Source organism: Periplaneta americana, chromosome 6 (genome assembly GCF_040183065.1).
Source record: "Periplaneta americana isolate PAMFEO1 chromosome 6, P.americana_PAMFEO1_priV1, whole genome shotgun sequence".
NCBI lineage: Eukaryota > Metazoa > Arthropoda > Insecta > Blattodea > Blattidae > Periplaneta > Periplaneta americana.
In genome coordinates, this window is record NC_091122.1 from 176133926 (window position 1) to 176147437 (window position 13512).

Here is a 13512-nt window from a genome sequence, read left to right on the forward strand (position 1 = left end):
ACTGACACGCTCCCCCAATTAGTGAAACTGTGGACAAAGATACCGCCGAGAATGCTGTGTTGTGAATTTTCCATTTTTGAAAGAATCGAACCAGTTGCAAAAGAAAATACATTTGAAGAGTCAAGCCAAGCGCAAACATGGCAACAGCTGAAAGTTTTAGCAAGTTTACTGGCCTGTCAATCACTGTTATCTGTGTAGAAGTGGTGTGAGGCCAGGGTTCTTTACTTGTGGAGCCGAGAGTATTACTTACTGATAAAATAAGAGACCTAGAAAATTTTGTAGTCTCCAGATCATTTCAGCAAGATCTCTTAGTAGGATAAAATGATTTTACACTCTACATTTCAAGTTCTACATGCAGCAGCTATACGAAAATACTATCGTTCGAAAGCATAGCAAACCTGACTTTTTTTAACTTTTGCCTACAATCCACAATGACCTGAAATAGCTACTGCTATCATCCTGACATTGATACTTGAGTTTTCGCGTTGAAACTCAAAAACTGAAGTTGGATAGGTTCAAGGAAAAGTATTTGGCCTAAAAAAATCCATTCAGAGGGAGTATGTTTCATTATTATGGAAGCAAATAACTATCAAAAAGACAAGTATTCTTCATTGAAAATAAATCTGAAAAATTTTTATGTGAACGTCTAACGAACTTAGTTTGCAGCAGCATTTGCTGCACAAGCCACTAGTATATTTAGAATAATGATACAAGTATAAAACTTAAAGTCATGTTGCAGTGTCCCCTAACATTGTGATAAAATTTCATGAAAATAGCAATTCGTGTCAAAGAGAAAATTATTGTGGCAGTTTAACTTTTTTATGTATGTGATGGTTGTGACAATTCTTCTGTGATTTTACAGTTTCTTTCAATATGTGACTAGTTGCAAGAAATGGGAATTAAAATCGTTTTTTTTTGTGGTTTCAAAAAGAGGATGACATACTGAGCATTTTAAAAAAATTTCATCGTTCTAGGTGCCATAGTTTTTAATATATTACTTATTGAATGTTGATATTACATTATGTATTTTTCGAGAAAAATGCAATTAAAGTTTTCATTTGTTTTCTTAGCAACTATAGTCCACACCTGTGGAGTAACGGTTAGAGCATCTAGCCACGAAACCAGGTGGCCCGGGTTCGATTCCCGGTTGGGGCAAGTTACCTGGTTGAGGTTTTTTCCGGAGTTTTCCCTCAACCCAATATGAGCAAATGCTGGGTAATTTTCGGTGTTGGATCCCGGACTCATTTCACCGGCATTATCACCTTCATCTCATTCTGACGCTAAATAACCTGAGATGTTGATAAAGCATCGTAAAATAACCTTAGCAACTATAAGAAAGATTTAGGTATTTAAGAAGCACTGTGTAAAACTACGTCCTAGTTTAGTATGTAAAAAAGCCTACAGGTAGCGCAAGATGTCGAAACATAGAAATGCAGTTTTTACACCGCAAATTCATTATTTTGTTCTCCTATAAAATTTCCTTTTGAGACTTTAGGTCCCTTTTCGCGCAATGGGTCACATATTACTTATTTGGAATGGCACTATATTTTTCATGACTATGTAATATATTTGTTAAGGTGTTATTTTTTAAGTATACAATTACAATCTTATTTTTACCAGTGTAATATTAATAATTTACTTCAAGATAAATATTTATTCTTGTAGTGTTTAATAATGAAACAGTAGTATGATTTTTTTTGTGTATATTACATGGTATCTCCCTTTATTAGGATAGTGACTGATATATCTGAAGCTGAAAGGAAGCGAAAGTCTCGAGAGAAACTGAAAGCTGATCCAGTAAAATGGGAGGAATATCTTCAGAAAGAGAGAGAAAGAGATAAAATGAGGAGGATGAAAATGAAAGAAGAAATGAGTAAAAACATAATGAAGTTGAAGAAAAAGAGACTTAAAGATGCTGAAAGAAAAAGAAAGAGTCGGTTGCAAAAAAAGTTACATGCCTTAAATGAAGATTCTGAATCAGTAACTCCGAGTTCTTGTATAGGTTGATATAAATCTGCCCAGTCTTTTGGCAAAGCTATTTCTCGTTCAAGAATATTGTTACCAAAGTATCCTTCCAAGAGATCTGCTGTGATGAAATTTTTATTGTGTGAAGGGTTACCTGACATAGAACTCATTAAAGAACAGAAATCAAATGGTAGAAAAGTTCCTGCTGAAATAAAGAGAAGAGTAATAAATTTATATTGCAGAGATGAGAAGCAATCTCTCGGAAGATAAGATACAAAATCTGTAAAAATTTCAGGTATACTTGAACTAATATTCAAAAAAGGAATATGGTGATGACCATTAAAGAAGCTTATCAGATATTTAAAGAAGAAAACCCTGAAAATGAAGTTGTCTTACAGATAAACTTCGCAGAGAGTTATTCTACTATTGCTCAAGATGAAATCCATTTTACCTTGGAGCCACAGAATTTTGGAACTGAAGAAAGAATTTCCTTCTTAAAAAAAAAACACACACACAATCTTCTCAGATGGTAGTGTAGCCCAATGTAAAACCAGGTGCATTTTTGCCTTTTTTTTTTTCTTCTTCTTCTTCTTCTTTCACATCACATGGCAAAGGAGTGGTAGATGGAGTTGGAAGAATATTAAAAAGAAAAATTGGGACGCTAGTGAAGCCAAGAGCTGAAACTCTAAATTTTGCAGATTTCTCTGATTGTGTACAAAAACATGTAAAAGGGAGTAACGGCCAGCACGTCTGGCCGCGAAACCAGGTGGCCCGGATTCGATTCCTGGTCAGGACAAGTTAACTGGTTGAGGTTTTTTCCAGGGTTTTCCCTCAACTCAATATGAGCAAATGCTGGGTAACTTTCGGTGCTGGACCCCGAATCATTTCACCGGCATTATCACCTTCATTTCATTCGGATACTAAATAACCTTAGGTGTTGATAAAGTGTCGTAAAATAACCTACTTAAAAAAAAATGTAAAGGGGATAAAGATTCTCTGTGTGGCACACGAAAAAATTTCCTCAAACCGAAGCCGATTTAGAAAACAGATTGGATAATATACTATCAAAGGACTTTTTTATGTAAACACAGTGTTAAATTCCTGGGCAAAACTAACGTTTTAATTGGTCAAACAGTAGATTCTCAATTTCAGAATATTAAAATATTTCCAGTTCAGTGCAAGAAGAAAAAAACAATTTCAAAATTCGAACATTTGCTTTTTTGTTTGTATCAGTGCAAAAATTGCCTGACATAAAACACCCCAAGGACAAACATTTTTGTTACAATAATTTCAAGTGAATGCAGTGTTGTTAATGAAGTCAATGTGAAAGGTATTATGAAGTGTAATTGCTGCCCTGACTCTAGTGTATTCCTTGTTAAAAATTGACATAGTAACTAGAATATGAAAGTACGTTTAAGCATATATATTTTTGTCAAATGTTGCTAATGTCTCAGTTATTAATACACATACGAGTATATTACACTTTATATCAGTGGTTCTCAACCTTTTTTAATGGCGTACCACTATTTTTAACTTTGGAAATTTGCTGTATCATTAACCAAATTTATTATGGGAAAAATCTCAGGATGTGGTTAATTAAGAAACAGTTGATGAATTTAAATACTATTATAGTCACAATCATGCCATGGTATGAAAGAAAAATTACACAACCTCGAGCGGGAATCGAACCTGCAACTTCCTGTTCTCCGGTCAGGCGCTCTGCCACTGAGCTATCGAGTTCGTCTCACGCCAAAGGCTTGGAATTATCCTTTCATACTGGCGACTGTGTTATAGAGTACTGTCCATAGCGTCTGATCTAGTCAGCACTGCTTATGGGTTGAAAGAAACTTTTTACAAATGTAATCTTCACACCCATAAGCAGTGCTGACTAGATCAGACACTATGGACAGTACTCTATAACAGAGTCGCCAGTATGAAAGGATAATTCCAAGCCTCTGGCGTGAGACGAACTCGATAGTTCAGTGGTAGAGCGCCTGACTGGAGAACAGGAAGTCGCAGGTTCGATTCCCGCTCGAGGTTGTGTAATTTTTCTTTCATACCATAGCATTGATTGTGACTATAATACTATTTAAATTCATTAATATGTCACATCAACGGACGTATATACGTCAACAAACATCGTAAGATGAAGATTACATAAGAAACAATTACTGTTTGAATTTATTCAATAAAGTGTTTCATAAAATATGCAGAAAACAGCTATATATTTTTCTACAATTTGGAATTTCTCGTTAGAGATCTTTCCTTCTCCACTCTGTCCTGGAGTAGTGATTGATAAATTTTTGTTATCACACTTCTGTAGCTGAAGAGGCGAATTGAAGCCGAAACAGGGAAAACTCAAAATTACAAATAGAGTTTGTGTATTTTTATATTTTATTATAATGTATGTTTTTATTTCAAACTTTTAAGTACCACCCAGCAGTAGCTCACGTACCACAGATTGAGAACTGCTGCTTGATATAATTAAGTATATGCAGATAAACATGGTATGTAATTAATAGTACATTATGAACGAGCCTATAATGGTAATAATTAAGACGCGAGTATGTTTATGAAACGAGCGCAAGCGAGTTTCATAATTTTCATACGAGCGTCTTAATTACCATTATAGGCAAGTTTCATACGACTTTTTATGCTCGACCATATTTCTAACTTGAAATTATTCATAATTATTCATGTTATGGTTATGTAAGTGAGGAGCGGAACTGTCCTGAATTGTGAGATATGCGCAGACGCGAAAGTATTGATTTTTTCCGAGACACGAATGTCATTGACCTTGATATAATCTAGAGAATAACATGAACATTAGGCTTGATATAACCTGGAAATTGATTTAGAATTGAAAAACGAGATGACAAATTGAATTTATCTGAATATTATTTACAATTAACGGTAATTATTATAGTAACAGAACATAACCTTCTGCGACAGTATTGGATTTCCAGCCTCCGTGACTTTTTGCTAATTGTCTTTCGATTGCATATCCGAGAATAATTGATACTTGCGGTTTTATAATGGTACAATCAGTACAAAGGTGATTTCTCATTGGCTGAACAACTGAATTATAATGAATAGGTGTACTTTAATGAGGTGCATTAAAAGGCTACTGTCAGGTGTATAATTACTACATTTCGGCATGGTCGAGCATAAAAGTTGTTTAGAGTTCACACAATGTCACAACAATCACAAAGCAGTCACATCCACACATAAATTTTAACCAGGAAGTATTCAATACACAGTGTTAGAGCATCATATCTATATATTAGCCCTTATGCATTGTCATCTAATATATCGGGGGAGAAAATAAGTTGATAAAGGGTCAAGCAAAAAGATTTGACGTTTTTAAGTTGGCAGTAACTGTGGCTGGTAACTACCAAGCGAGTTGCCTGAGATGATAGTGTTTGAGACTTGCATTTGGGAGGTCTTGGATTAAAATCCCATGGCCGACCAATTTGACTGGGGTTTTTCATGGTTTCCCTCAGTCACAAACAGCTGCATTCGATGGAAGGAGAAACTTGGCAGTGTTGAAGTCGACATGCTGGTATATTCACAGATCCTAAACATGTGATATGACCATGCATGTTAAAGCGTGTATAAATAAAGTAAAAAAAAATGGTAACTATAGGAAAATCCTAAACACGTGATATGACTATGCATGTTAAAGGGTGTATAAATAAAAAAAAAATGGTAACTATAGGAAAATGAAAAAAAAAAAGAAGAAATGAAAAACCCCATTATTTGTCCGACACTGTGATGATTTTTTCTATTTTATTATAATTTATAATGTTTTAAAATTTGCAATGACTTTTGAATGAACTTATGTAATATGAAGTACAATTATTAATCGTTAATAGAAAATGATGTAAGATATGTAATTTTTTGTACACCAGCATTATAAATAGTCTTTATCATTAGTGAAAATCATGTGTAATATACCACATTGTTGTACAAGTGCCATAAAATGTTACCATGCCAAATAAAATGTTATGTCTTTTGTTATCACGGCATAATTTGTGCCATAAAGTTAATATTATGAAACAATTTTTTGTGCCATAATATTTAATACCGTATTTACTCAAATCTAAAGGCGGCCGGATAGCTCAGTTGGTAGAGCAGCTGGCTACGGACTGGAAGGTCTGGGGTTCGATCCCAGGTGGTAACAGGATTTTTTCTCGTTGCCAAACTGTCAGAACGGCCCCGAGGTTCACTCAGCCTCCTATAAAATTGAGTACCGGGTCTTTCCTGGGGGTAAAAGGTGGTCAGAGCGTGGTGCCGACCACACCACCTCATTCTAGTGCCGAGGTCATGGAAAGCATGGGGCTCTACCTCCATGCCCCCCAAGTGCCTTCATGGCATGTTACGGGGATACCTTTACCTTTACTCAAATCTAATGTGCACTTAATTTTTAAAGTCATGAAATAAAAAGACTGACGAATGTAATGCGCAACTGCAAAGCAGGTACGAAATTTAATTTTACTTTACACATCTACCTACCTATACTTGCCTTGATATATCACATGCTGTAGCCACCTCATTAGCTTTACTTCTAATTGTTTCACTAGTCACAAGAAGTTCATTTTTCCTCCTTTTCTTTATGAATTTTAAAACCTCTACCTCAGGTCCTTCTTTTTCATGGGCCAGTGAACTTCTTCCTTGTCGCTTTAGAAGCAATCCTGTGGTGGTGCCATAAGCGAACATTGTTCTCTTACTTACTTACTGGCTTTTAAGGAACCCAGAGGTTCATTGCCGCCCTCACATAAGCCCGTCATCAGTCCCTATCCTGAGCAAGATTAATCCAGTCTCTATCATCATATCCCACCTCCCTCAAATCCATTTTAATATTATCCTCCCATCTACGTCTCGGCCTCCCCAAAGGTCATATTCCCTCCGGCCTCACAACTAACACTCTATATGCATTTCTGGATTCGCCCATACGTGCTACATGTCCTGCCCATCTCAAACGTCTGGATTTAATGTTCCTAATTATGTCAGGTGAAGAATACAATGCATGCAGTTCTGCGTTGTGTAACTTTCTCCATTCTCCTGTAACTTCATCCCTTTTAGCCACAAATATTTTCCTAAGAACCTTATTCTCAAACACCCTTAATCTCTGTTCCTCTCTCAAAGTGAGAGTCCAAGTTTCACAACCATGCAGAACAACCGGAGTATAATTGTTTTATAAATTCTAACTTTCAGATTTTTTGACAGTAGACTAGATGATAAAAGCTTCTCAACCGAATAATAGCAGGCATCTCCCATATTTATTCTGCGTTTAATTTCCTCCCGAGTGTCATTTATATTTGTTACTGTTGCTCCAAGATATTTGAATTTTTCCATCTCTTCGAAGGATAAGTCTCCAATTTTTATAGTTCCATTTCGCACAATATTCTGGTCACGAGACATAATCATATATATATATATATATATATATATATATATATATATATACGCATACATATATATTGCCCTCTGCTACACCGAATTCTCTTGCAGCCTGTTTCCAAGATTTTCAGTATAAATTATATTTCGTTTGAAGCTTGCTTCGTACGATACCCTTGGCTTTTTGTCTTCCATCTTCTGAGCAAGTACAACTCACTTTGAAGTTTTTGCCAGTATTAACAACAATGTTTACAAAAATACGGAAGCACTCAAAGTGAGAAATGTTGAGGAACGACAAGCAATGGTGTAACCTGAAAAGAGCCAAAGCACATGCAGAATGATAAGCAGAATTTTCGAGTTTGCATACGAATCTAGTGTGCCATCGATTCTAATCGGTTGATTTTGGAGACTAAATTCGGTTGGAAAATGTGCGCATTAGATTCGAGTAAATATGGTACATCATTGTTGCCATAGCAACCTCTTTCTCCATAGACAGTAATGATAAACTACCCATCATTACCGATTTGATGTTATTTCTTTATTAATTGTTTTATAATGCTGTTGTACAAAAAAACAAATAATGTATGAAACTCCTTTATAATGTTATACAATTATTGCAGATATCAAAATTAGGAAATGAGCGATTTCTAACCATTGACTTGTGCTAGAAAATATAACATTATAAACTTGTTTCATAATAAATTATTAATTTTCATGTCGCTCTGTAACATCAACTCTGTTAAAAGTTGTGAACGTAGCAAACTCAGGAAATATTTTATGCAACTTGAAGAAATAAAATGAAGTAAAAGACATTGCACTGATCTTCTTTTTATTATTTATTTATTTATTCATTTTGTGCAATGGCAGGTTTCTTAACTTGCCTTTATTCCCTCTAACTGTACGAGTGTGGCTCATAGATGTCACTAGTACTGAGAAGTGGAGACCACTTACAAGGGAAGGGTTTCGGCTCGAACAGGAATTTCGTATCCAAAATTTGTATACAGGCCCATCTTTACATCTCTGTAAAGCTCCCAAAAGCATTCGTTTGTGTGATGTGGGGTTTGTCTGTTAGAGCACTGTACAAGTTGAGGGGTGGGGAGAGCACTGCACAAGTTAAGGGGATGGGACACCTTACCCGTAAGCCTAGCCTAGCCTAGAAGCTAGTGCGAGTGGTAATATGTCTAAAGCCCATTTAAGAACATCTTTCTCCAACGTTGTCTGAAAATATTGCAGCTAATCAAAAGTATACACTGTTGTGTGAGTCATTGAATGCGCACAAGGACGCAGCCTTAATAAATGAATCATTCCAAGGCCTCTGAATATCTATTTCCTTAGACAATACAAAATATATGCTCGGAGGATAACACATTACATAAGGGCTCTTGCTGAGAATCCAGAACTTAACTTTGAAATCGAGTGTTTATAATGAAAATGCACTCTGTTGTTCATAACCAGTTGTCTGCTCCAGTATACCGCCCTATGCTTCAGTATTCCTGGCAGTCAGCTGGTTACGTGAATCGTGAACAAGTCTCGGACTTCAAAAATGTAATTCAGGTGGCATTTGATTTTTCAGCACTGGAGTTTGGTTCAGAAGATTGTTCAGGTGTTGCTTCTGCGTGTCGTCTTATTGCTCTGCTCCATGCTGTTTCATGCATTTTATAGAGAATCCTCATGTACATTTTTAAGGAAGTGTATTGACCAATACCAACCAAACGGAGAGTTACACAAATGAATGCTTTTATGGTCTTCATCACCATTGTGAGGTAAGTGTCTGTACAAATTTTTAACCAAAAATTCCTGTTCGAGCCGAAACCCTTCCTTGTTAGTTCATTGAAGACTATCTAGAGTTCACCACAGGCAGTTGATCTATATTACACTCTTAATGAATGAATATGATAGAGAAATGTTGTGATGTCACAGGGTAACCAGAGATGCCCAACACAAGTTACAAGTTATAACTTCACGGTGCATCAACTGGGTTTGAATCTGGGCCCCCTGATTAGATAAGTTCAGGGAGTTAGCATTGAGCTATCATGGTGGTCGACATTTTTATACATCTGTAGTCAGCCTGGTATAGCTCTGGCCTTCTGTGCTTGAGGTTGCAGGTTTGATCCCAGCCCAGGTCGATGGCATTTAAGTATGTTTAAATGCGACAAGCTCATTTCAGTAGATTGACTGGCATATAAAAGAATTCCTGTGGGACATAATTCTGGCACACTGGCGACGCTCATATAACCTCTGCAGTTGCGAGCATCACTAAATAAACCATAATTTAAAAATTTTTACATCTGCAGAAAAAGAAACGAATTACAGATTGTTATAAAGATTTTTATGTGTAAGATGGCCCAATGTGACGTCATGCTGATGAGAAACCTTATTGATGTGATGGACGGAGCTTTCTTTTTTCTCCCTTTCTAGGAAATAAGGTACAGGAACTCTATAGGCTGTTTTTCACAAATGAGAGTAATTATTGTATGGAGTAGGCCTACTTATGGAACCAAATTTTTTCAATTACCTCGCTAGATTTTAATGTTAGAAATAGTCTACTTTTAAACTAATCTTAGACTAATATTTTTAAAAAATGTTGCCCATTTCTTATATGTCTCCTGTTTCTTGTTCACTATTACACACTCTACTTTTGATCTCTACAGAACAGTAATGCCCTTGAAATAGCCATGACTTATCATATTTTGTGGAGGTTCAATAATCCTAATGAGCAGATTGCAGACAATGTTGATAAGCACAGTAGAGCTGCCCTGTCTGGTGTCATTTAGAAAAAGCCTGTCTCACACTTGCTGGAAGATATTGGATGTTGTTTCTTAATTTCAAACTTTCCCGCGAACTTTTTCTGGTGACTTCACACATTCTTTGAAGGCTCAAACCATTTCTCTTTCGGAAATCCGAAATCTGCGAGAGAATTGATAAGTTTCTTCTTCTCCAAAAAGAACTTTTTTGCTTCTGTAGGCCATCTCAGGGTCGAGTACAGCAGCACATTTTGACAACTCCAGAACATCATGAGAAATAAGTCTTCTTGCTGCAGAATTCTTCAGGCTGTCAACAGTTGGCTATAGAGATGGGTAACAATCTCATCTTGAGATGGAAAATTTATTTAATGATACACATCAGGCTCACAGTCTATTTCCACATACAACAGTGACAAGGATCGTAAGGAAATTTACAGAAATTGGAAGTGCAAAGGACTTACCAATATCAGGTCGCCAACCATAATTAAAATTAGAATCTTTCCCTTTCATTCAACATCAGATAGAATTATTTAATGCACTAAATGTCAGATTCAACTCCTTAAAATAATATGTTTCTGTATCAATAAACATGATTCCATGGATATAAACAAAAGACAGTCAAATCACAGTAAACAAAAGCGTTTTACTCATATTCCATGAATATAAACAAAGGACAGTCAAATCCAGGGGCGTATTTTGCGGGCTACCGGGGCTACCAGCGGTAGCCCAAGGAAATTACAAAAGAAAAAGTTTATAATATAACATAATGTAATAATTTTGTATTATTAGTTTTACCATAGTAATTAAAATTAAAGTAATTGTTAGATATATTTTGTGTAATAATAGGGTCAGCGGTAGCCCAAACCCTTTAACCAGTATACGCCCCTGGTCATTTCACAGTGAATAGAAGATGCGTTTTACTCATATTATTCATTAGACTTACACTGTCCTGTTTCCTTGATTTAATGATAATAAATTTGTACAGAAGTATCTAGTGTGGGTACTTTTTGAAAAGCTCTTAATGAGCATTATTCGAAAATATAAAAATACATGGGATATTACATTTAAAACAAGAGAGTTTGAGTTACTTCCTGTTAAACCGGAAATATAAAAAAACTCCGTAATACCATTATTGAGTTCTCAGTATACAGCTATCCCACACACACAGAGTTTCACGTTACTGAACTACATGCTTCAAAAGTTATTTATATGGTGCAGGACTTCTAACTACTCCTGTATAGATAATAAGTATAATAGTTATAGTATAAAACGTATGCAAATGCATGAACTTCTGGGCCCTCATTATAAGTATTAATTTATGGCCATCACTGTCCCCCGACCTAAACCCTGTGACTTTCATCTCGGGAGGTAAATTAAAAACTGTGTACAAGACAAACTCACACACCCTGTAAGAATTGAAAAACTTAACATTCATCAGGAAGTTGTCACTATTTTACAACAAGAACAAGATTGATTAATGGTTTCTTAAAGAGGTACCCAAAATGTGTGGACAACAAAGGCAACCAATTTCAGCACCACCTTTAACGAAATTGGCAAGTAAGTAACTTTTTATCTGCTTGTATTGCATAATTTGTTAAGGAAACTGCATGTATGGTTGCATCACTGAAACTCTTTGATACCTGTACCTGCATTATATAGCCTTCTGAGTTCTGAGACATCTGTTGTTTTATTTTTAATGTTTAATATAATTCTACACTTCTACATATGAAGAAAAATGCTGAAAAAATTCTGCAGATTACAGTTAGGCCACAAATGCAGGTATATTTTACCATTCTTCAGGGGTCTGCACTTAAATCATCAAAATCATGTATGAAGTATAGTATACTATACTCTCAGAACTCAGGAGGATATGGTAATGAGTACTATGTCCTGATAGTAAAAACCCTGCTAGTTTGCACTTTGTGATTCAGTTTGTGCTTTAATACCAGTATTGAAAATTGACATTTCTTCTTATGGACAGATCTCCTCTTTCCTCCCACATCGGTTACCTGGGTATGAACCAGTGCTGTCATGAGGGCCATACGGCATATGAAAACTTACAATTGAAGACCTCCCTCAAAGAAGTTGTATATCATATACTTTTCATATGATATACAACCTTCTTTGAGGGAGGTCTTCATTTTATTTTCAATACATCATATGGGGGAAGAGAAAATGTTGCCCCATACGGTATATGGGTACCTAAATTTTGTTCATGGAGCAGATCTATATTTTTACACGGAGATATATACTGATCTTGTTAGGTCATCTTTCGTTGTTCCTAATATATCTTATTTGATGTTCATAAGCATAAATGGTCCGCCTGTGCAGAATCTCTACAGACCTGGATGACAGAACCATATTATTATAGAATGGTTGAAAAACCATTACTACTGCAGGACTCATAAAAACGAGTGTGCCTCTATTGTGACAGCTTCATGGAATCTTCTTTAAATCAACCTTATTTTGCAATTAAAAGGTAAAGCAAAACAATTTCTTTACTTCTTTAACATGAAAACATTCATTAAAGGATGGTCGGGTGAATAGAGAAAATAGAATATATTTCAAGGGAGAAAAATATGGCGGGGCGTATGGTCAAGAAAAGAATTGCTTCATTCGTGATACACTCTTTTAACACCTTGTATCAGTGGTGATATGCAGCCGGTTTGGACGAACTGGTTAAATTATTTCTAGGTAATATTTGCAATAATTACCATGGACATATACTGTATATGTTTAATATAGGTACACATAAGAGAACCGGTTGTTAAACTTTTTGAATATCACCACTGCCTTGTATAGTTACTGATTAACGTTATGAAACAACCCTGAAGCTTCGGACGACTCAAATCATGTCGAAAACTAGTCAGCCAGTTAATTTTTATAATATTAACACAGTAAAGCAGTTAGTATTCATTTCATAATGTTAATGAAAAAATTATCATGACTGGTATGAACTGATCTTCAACTGCAAACTGAAAGTGGTTTGTTGGAGAATAAATGCTATATTAATTCACATTTTTTTTCAGTGCCAGGGCCCTTAACTTGTCTTTATTCGCTCCAACTACGAATATCGCTTATAGATGTTGCTGATGTTGAATGTTGTACAATTAGGAGAGGAAGTTTATTGCGAAGCTGTAGTAGTCCTGTTTTCAGCTCCAAAAATTCTAGACACATTACCCTCGGTGTATTATGAGAGGTGAACTAAATACAAGATTGTTTTTCGGGAGCAATAATTGAATTTGAAGGACTGTCTCCGTCAATAGGAAACATATGGTCACCCTGTCACTAAACGTTTTGAACATGGTAAAAATAGGTCTATGAAGTAGGTAGCCTATCCTGAGAGAAAGACTTTAAATTTGTTATTTTGGATCATATACATTGTAATTGATTTAATTAGAAC